The sequence below is a fragment of the Phascolarctos cinereus genome, unplaced genomic scaffold (genome assembly GCF_003287225.1).
Source record: "Phascolarctos cinereus isolate Bilbo 61053 unplaced genomic scaffold, phaCin_HiC Scaffold_3;HRSCAF=262, whole genome shotgun sequence".
NCBI lineage: Eukaryota > Metazoa > Chordata > Mammalia > Diprotodontia > Phascolarctidae > Phascolarctos > Phascolarctos cinereus.
The window spans coordinates 258,376,870-258,384,310 of NW_027555736.1; positions in this window are offsets into that span (position 1 = coordinate 258,376,870).

Sequence of the window (7,441 nt, forward strand, 5' to 3'; positions counted from 1 at the left end):
AGGGGAGGAAAAAGAAGGGGATAAAATTTAGAACTCAAAATCTTGTGGAAGTAAATGTCGAAAATTAAATATAAATAAATAAATTGAAAAAAAAAAGAGTGGTGGGTCAGTGGAATAACTTAGGTACACAAGACACAGTAGACAATGACTATAGTGATCTACTGTTTGATAAACCCGAAGACTCCAGCTTCTGGGATAAGAACTCAGTATTTGACAGAAGCTGCTGGGAAAACTGGAAAATAGTATGGCAGAAACTAGGCATAGACCAACATCTTAAACTGTATATAAAAATACGGTCAAAATGGGTACATGATTTAGATACAAAAGGGGATACCATAAGCAAATTAGGAAGGCAAGAAATAGTTTCCTTGTCAGATCTATGAAGAATGGAAGAATTTAGGACCAAATAAGAGGTAGAGAATATTCTGAAATGCAAAATCAATAGTTTTTATTACATTAAATTGAAAAATTTTGCACAAACAAAGCCAATGCGACCAAGATTAGAAGGGAAGCAGAATGCTGGCAAATAATTTTTCAGCCAGGGTGCTGATAAAGGCCTCATTTTTTTTTTGGCTGGGCAATGGAGTTAAGTGACTTGCCCAGGGTCACACATTTAGTAAGTGTCAAATGTCTAAGGCCAGATTTGAGCTCAGGTTCTCCTGACTCCAGGGCCGGTGCTCTATGCACTGTGCCACCTAGCTGCCCTAAAGGCCTCATTTCTAAAATATATAGAGCACTCATTCAAATATATGCATGCAAGTCATTCCCAAATTGATAAATGGTGCAAGGATATGAGCAGGCAGTTTTCAGATGAAGAAAGTAAAGCTATCTATTGTCACATAAAAATGCTCTAAATCACTATTGATTAGAGAAATGCAAATTAAAACAGCTTTGAGGTACCACCTCACACCTATCAGGTTGACTAATACGACAAAAAGGAAAATGATAAATCTTGGTGAAGATATGGGAAAATTGGAAAACTAATGCACTGTTGGAATTATGAAGTGATCCAACCATTCTGAAGAACAATGTGAAACTATATCTAAAGGGCTATAAAACTGTGCATACCCTTTGATCCCACAATACTACTACTACGGAGGTCTGTATCCCAAAGAGATTGCAAAAGAGAGAAAAGGACCTACATGTACAAACATATTTATGGCAACTTTTTTGTGGTGGCAAATAATTCAAAATTAAGGGGATTCCCATCAATTAAGGAATGGCTGAACAAACTGTGGCATATGTGAGTAATGGAATACTATTATTTTACAAGAAATGATGAGCAAGTGGATTTCAGAAAAACCTGGAAAGACTGATGCTGATGAACTGATGCTGAGTGAAGTGAGCAGAACAGGAGAATAGTGTATACAGTAATAGCAACATGGTGTGATGCCCAAGTATGGTATATTTAGCTCTTCTCAGAAATGCAATGATCTGGGGCAGCTAGGTGGCACAGTGGGTAGAGCACCGGCCCTGGAGTCAGGAGGACCTGAGTTCAAATGCGGCCTTAGACACATAACATTTACTAGCTGTGTGACCCTGGGCAAGTCACTTAACCCCATTGCCTAACCCCCCCGCCAAAAAAAAAAAGAAATGCAATGATCTAAGACAATTCCAAGGGACTCATGATGGAAAATTCTGTTCACATCCAGAGAAAGAACTATGGAGTCTGAATTCAGATCAAAACATACCATTTGTTCTTTTATTTTCCTTTCCTGTTTTTTTCCCTTTTGTTCTGATTCTTTTTTCACAACATGACTGATTTGGAAATACATTTAATATAAATGTACATGCATAACCTATATCAGATTGCATATTGTCTTGGAGTGTGGGAAGGGGAAGGAGGAAGAAGAAAAATTGGAACCGAAAATCCTGTGAAAATGAACGTTGAAATCTATCTTTGCATGCAATTGGAAAAAAAATAAAATACTATTAAGTGGAAAAGAAAAATGAAAAAAATTAAGCTCACAGATCTCTGATTATCCTTAGGAACAACAAAAAAAGAATAAGAGCCATTTTGTAGTAGAGAAATGGTCAAAGGTTATGAACAGGCAGTTTTTAATGGAAGACATCCAAGTTATATAAAAATATTTTAAAATTTTCTAAATTGCTAATTAGAGAAACACAAGTTAAAGTATCTTTATGGTCCCATGTCATACCCATCAAACTGGCAAAGATGACAAAAGAAAAATAACCTTCTTTTTGGAGAAGCTATGGAAAAACATTGACAGAACTGTGAATTGGTTTACTCATTCTGGAAAGCAATTTGAAACTATTCACTAAATTGTTCATATCCTTTAATCCAGAGTATCATGTCTATGGGGCATTAGATTATTTTAGGTTATTAGGTTATTATAAGCATTAGTGTGGAAAGAGAAGGAATTTTAGACTGCTTATCAAACTAAAGATCTACAGAGCCATTGTGCTGACCTCACCGTAGTATACCTGTTAAACCTGGGCAGTCCACCACGCCATGCCTGGAAAAGGAATTGTTTCCATTTGAATTGTCTTAGGAAGATTCTGAGGGTCACTTGGCAGGTTAAGGTATGGGACACTGAATTCCTTCTCAAACTGAACTGCCAAACATTCAAACTCTACTGCAGAGAGAGCAGCTATAGAAGGGCTGGCCACGTTGTTCAAATTCCAAACACATATATTTGCCTAAAGACCATTTTACAGAGCATTCATATAAGGCAAGTTCTTACACAGAGGTCAAAAGAAGCAATTCAAGCCCATTCTCTTCAAAACTTTGGAATCAGTTGTGAGACATGGGAGATATTGGCATGGGACTGCCCAGCATGGCATGCCCATATCAAAAAAGGCACTGTGCTTTATAAGCAAAGTAGAATTGCAGTAGCTCAAAAGAAATATGAGACACAAATTTAAAGACATCTCCACTCCAAGTGTTCATTTATACTATTTGTGCCTGACATGTGGCATAGCCTTCAGAGATCATATTGGTCAGATCAGCTGTACTCAGACACACTGTACCTTGACCCCAGTACAGTGATGTCATTTTGGTCTTCTTTGAGAATGAAGGACAACCTCTACCACCACCAGATGGTGCAGTGGATAGAACACTGGGCCTTGAGTCAGGGAGACCTGAATTCAAATGCAGCCTCAGATATGTACTACTTGTGTGACCCTGGACAAGTCACTTAACCTTGTTTGCTTCAATTTCCTCATCTGTAAAATGAGCTGGAGAAGGAAACGGCAAATCATTCCAGTATCTTTGCCAAGAAAATCCCACATGGAATCACAAAGAACTAGGCATGACTGAAATGATTTAACAACTACCACTACTGCAAGTTCCAATAAACCAGAGTGCAAAATGTCTGTAATAATGTCTATATAATAATTACGTCTATACATCAAAGAGATCAAAGAAAGAGGAAAAATCTATATGAGTAGTACCGTTTTTGTAGCAGCAAAAAAATTAGAAATCCATGGGGGGCTGAACTATTAGGAAATGACTGAACAAATTATGATATATGAATATAATTTAATAGTATTTTCCCATAATAAATGATAAAATGAATAATTTCAGATAAAATTGAGAAGACTTGTACAAAGTGATGTAAAACGAAGTTAGCAAAACCAGGAGAAAAATTTACATAATAGCAATTCCAAAAGGAAAAACAATTTTGAAAGACTTGAAAACTCTGATTAGTGCAATGACAAATTCCAGAGGTCTAACAATGAAGCATGTTACTCACCTCCTGACAGAGAGATGATTGACTCAAGATGCAGAATGAAACATGTTTCTGCATGTGGTTCATTCAGGAATTTTCTTTCTTGACTTTGTATTTTCTATAAGAGGTTTTTTTACCCTTTTTTGTTCTATTTTTGGAAGATGACAAATGGGAGATAGAATTATGAGGAAGAAAAAATAAATGCCTGTTAATTTATTAAAAAAAAAAAACCCAAAACCTCCATCCATTGCCCAGGCCTACTCTCTGTAGTCAAAAGGATATCTCTGCATTACAGGACAACCTTTAAAATATTTGGAGATCGCAAACATCTCCATTTCTTTAAATTGATCCTCCTATGACATAGTTTTGAATTTTCTCACCATCCTGGTTTCCTTTGTCTGGGTATGATGCAGTTTGTCTATATCCCTTTTGAAGTGAAACTTAACAACATATATGGTGAAGGACAGACCTGTCCAGAGAAGATTAAAGTGGGAGTAATTACCTCTCTTGTACTAGATGGAAGATTTCTATTGTATTTAAAAAGTAGCATTAGGTTTTATTTGACTGCTAAATCACATTGTTGACCCATATTGGGTTTGTAATCCACCAAAACCCTTTGCTATATCACTCCTGGGCAGTGAGGTGATGCAGTAGACAGAGTGCTGGGCCTTGAGTCAGGAAGACCTAAGTTCAAATGAAACCTCAGACACTTCGTAGCTATGTGATCCTGGGCAAGTCACTTAACTGTTTGCCTCAGTTTTCTCATCTGTAAAATAAGCTGAAGATGAAAATGGCAAACTACTCCAGTGTCTTTGCCAAGAAAACCTCAAATGGGGTCACAAAGAGTCTGACACAATGGAAATGACTGAACAACATATCACTCTGCTCCTATATCTGTACATTTGATTTTTAAAACAAAAGTTTATGTAGAGTTCTGTGGTAATACTCCCCCTCAGTCCAGTCAATCCTGAAAGCAATAGGCCTTTTCTTTATTTGTGGTATGACCAAAAAGGGAGGCCATGGGCTTAACTAGAAAGGAAATAGAGGTGACATAGGCTACCACAGAAAGGTAATAGAGAAATTCATTGATTCCCTCTTGGGCCCAAGACCAATGCCTCCACACTAGAATAGACCATCACTTCCCTCAGTGTGGGAGTATGACAGACTGCCAAATTGTTGAAGCATATTGTTCTCCAGGCCCCACCTCCCCTACTCCCCCCAGCACTGGGCCCAAATGGTACTAGAACTATCTTTAAAGCAGAACTGGAAGGAAGAGAAAGGCACACAACCAAAGATGTTGCCAGGGAGACTCAACCACAAGGTCTTCAGGCCATGGCAAGAACCAGGAGTCCACAATTATCTAGGACCTCAAGATTATGTTTCAGTCGTTCTCACTTGGGTCTAAGGTCAGAACAGCTTCTGGATTAGAGCTGCTTAGGGCATTTTAGAGGGAGAGCAAGTTCTAACTTGCTTCCAGACACTAAGATGGCAGCAAAATAGATATTAATCAACTAGAAAACTGGAAGTGTCTGGCCTGGAATATTTTGAGTGTAGAATCTTCCAAATGTGGGTGTTTCCAGAAAAGAAGTAGGGTAGAGGTAAGGATGAATTAGGCTGTAGGAGGGGGAGTGTTACAAGCAAATAGAGAGCCTGTTGGACAGATAAAGACTAGGCCAGAAAAATCAGAATTTTTCCTGAACTATAATAGAAGTTAATTATTTTGCCTCTGCCCAGTTCAGACATATTTGGACTCTTACCTCCCTTGTCTTGGATGATAGGCTTATTTTAACGGGCTTAATGTCATTTTCCTCTATTTAAATCCTACCTTATTATGGTGGGAGACTGATACTGGGTTCTTAAAAGCTAAGCCAGCAGAGACCAAGCCCCAGACATTTTTGCTAAACTAGGGAAAGTCTCCCAATATGATTCCAGTGAAGTTCTGGACACCTACTGCATGAAGAACATTGTTAAATGTATAGAACCTCATTTCCAAGTTGACACAGGGTAATGAATTTTTCAGCTATTGAAACTGCCCAAGGCTATGTATTAAGTGGTAGAGGATGATATTATCTGAGTTGGGGATGAAAATACTCATATTCGCAAAATCACAGATCCTTGAAGGCATAAAATCATAAAAACTCTTTTGGCTGACTTCCACTGAGGCAACAGTTTGTTAAAATCCTTAAATCTTTTTTCACATGATTTATCTAGCCATATTACTACTATACTGTATTTGTGCAGTTGTTCTTGACAAAAATTAAGTGCTGTAATTCATATTTACCCTTATTAAATTTCATCTTTCTAGTTGTGAACCATATTTCCAGTCTGTTTAGACCTTTTTGGATTTTGATTCTGTCATAAAATGAACTCCTTCCAAGTTTGTGCCGTCCTGCCATTTGAGAATCATGCCATCTATGCTTTCATCGAATTTCCAAACTGAATGTGAGATGTGACTGGTAGCAGTTGTAAATTTAAATTCCAAGACATGAAGCAAAACTTTGCAAAGGCTCCCTACAGCTTACTGGCCCTATATTCACCCTATATTCAACTCTATGAAATCCTCTTCTTCTATGCATAGGTTCCCAAAGTGGGTCCCTGTTTAGTGCTGGAATGATCCAGGAGGTGGTAGTAGCAATTGAATAAAAATAAGGTGGTGGTGGAAGCATAAGGAAAGAAGAGAAGATATGAAAATTTTGAAAAACTATTCATATGTGTTTCATCTGTTGTGTAACAGAGTTAAGTCATAGTGATTACATTATTTTCCAAATAAACACAAAATGCAAGTTATATATAACCTATCAGCGGTCAAGACAGGTCTTAATAAGCAAGTGTTGGCAGGTGAGCATATCACATATTGTTGGGAAGTCCAGCATGCATCGGCAGGAATATATGCACGTAATGACTTGTTTATAATATGATAATATATGGTTGCATGATGCAATATTGCATCATCAAAATTTCAATGCAAAAACCCCTCCACACATTTATAATAAATTATTAAATTTAAGATGCATCATTTAAAATACATATATATTTATACATATATTGACATTTTGCAAATTAAAAAAGCAGTTAAAGGGTTAAAGAAAGTAGATTTTTCCAGGGGAGTGCTGAGTAATTTTTGGGGCAGCAGGCCAAATAAGTTTGGGAACCTCTCTATAGTATCCCATGAGTATCCACTCATGGATATCTATGGACAGAAGGCATTTTGTGCTATATATTCCAATACACAGCCTACTAGTCAGGATCATGTATTGCTTAAGCTTGTGCCTCCACAATGGAAATAAAGCAGTGATACTCCAAACCTGCCACATTGCTTTGCCATTTATTACACATAGCCTACCTGTCAGATTTTGCTAGACTTTTTATAAAGTTAAAAGTATGCCAATGTCAATAGAAGTGCTATTCTCTAGTGAACATGTTCTAATTTCCATATTGCTGTAACATTTTGACTTGAAAGAATTAAAAAGAAATTATTAAGCAGTGCTAGGCAGTGTCCTAAGAATAGAGGATACCAATGCAAAAAGTAAGACAATCATTGTATTAAGGGGCTTACATTCTAATGGAGGGAGACAACATATACAAGAGTCACAGAGATGCTGAGTTGATGCATAAGACAGCCAATTGACTCATACTTTCCAGAAGCAATAGTAAAATTTGATTTTGTCCTGGTCAGGAGGTAGAAAAGGGAAAAGGAGAGGAGGAAGTGCATAGTGTCAGGGCAGAAGCAACATAGCTAGGATAGAAAG